The sequence below is a fragment of the Rhopalosiphum maidis genome, chromosome 1, assembly GCF_003676215.2.
Source record: "Rhopalosiphum maidis isolate BTI-1 chromosome 1, ASM367621v3, whole genome shotgun sequence".
NCBI classification, from domain to species: Eukaryota; Metazoa; Arthropoda; class Insecta; order Hemiptera; family Aphididae; genus Rhopalosiphum; species Rhopalosiphum maidis.
The window spans coordinates 46023877-46025140 of NC_040877.1; the positions used below are offsets into that span (position 1 = coordinate 46023877).

A 1264-nucleotide genomic window follows, 5' to 3' on the forward strand; every position below is an offset into this window, starting at 1 on the left:
TGTATACCATTTAGAGGTAAACAAGTAGTATTACATCTAATTATATAATTAACAACAATACTCATCTAACAAAAATCGATAGAATTGTATTTAAAGAACTTTTGTTTTTTGAAACATTAAAGACTCAATTAGATAACTTTTTGAATATAAGTTTTGCGCTATCTGTTATTGACATAAAATAATAAAAATATCTATGTTTATGGTTTTCAGATTCTTCGGAGTTTCAATTAATTTTTATTCACTTTTTTTTCAAATATTATCAGCTTAGGTATAATGAATTTATTATTTCTCGATTTAAAATAATTGAAGTAGCATTTAAAATGATTAGTAAATAATAATATATTATCATAAAAATGCAATAGACGAATATATTTACTCGAATCTCTTTTAATAAACACACAGATAAAATGCTTGTTATTAATCACCAGTAACTAAGAATACTATTTTTATTTATATTTATATTCTTCAATACTTGAAATAATAATATATTATAATATGTAAATACAATTTTAATTATATTTAGGTGTTATTAAACAACTGTATAATATTATCAATAAATCTAATACAATTACAATTTTAGAAACAAAAGAAATTCATTAATTATTCAATTGAACAGAGTAGTATTTTTAGAAAAGTAGGGGAGACGAGAATAAATCAATTTTTTCAAAAAAGTGATTCGCAGTCGGTAGGATTCGAACCTACGCTCCCAGAGGGAATCTGATTTCTAGTCAGACGCCTTAACCGCTCGGCCACGACTGCTGAGTATAAGTCTGTTAAAAAATGTCCTTATTTAAATAATTTTATAAGTATCATTGTACCAATGTTATTGTCAACATATTATTAAAATAATTGCGACTTTTAAAAAAAAAAATTTATTGAAAAATCGATATGGGAGTCCTCAAAAACATCGTTATTTCTAATTTGTATACCAGGTGTTTCTATCTTAAAACCATTCTAAAGTGGTTGATTTGGAATCTACTAAAAAACAACGAAACTACGTCCTTATAAATAGTAAACAAAATGTTTACAGAAAAAAATGTAGTGCCTTGGACTAGGCAATAGCTAGTTTTTGTTGCTTAAAATTATGCAAAATATAACATAGAATGAATTTCAGACCACTACCGCGATTTATCAATAGGTACCTATTTATACTAGGTATTTAAGTGTTTTAATAGATTGGAAATCGATAGGTACTTAAGTAAAAATATCATAAAATAAGAACATACCTTATACCTAAAGTTTAATTTTCAATAAATTTAATTAA

The 1264-nt window shown here is 24.5% G+C and overlaps 1 non-coding gene across 1 annotated transcript; it reads right to left on the minus strand.

Moving 5' to 3' along the window:
- Nucleotides 1-677: 677 nt before the first annotated feature.
- Nucleotides 678-759, minus strand: Trnas-aga. Its single transcript has one exon. It is a non-coding gene; the product is annotated as a tRNA-Ser (tRNA).
- Between the last annotated feature and the right edge of the window lie 505 nt (nt 760-1264).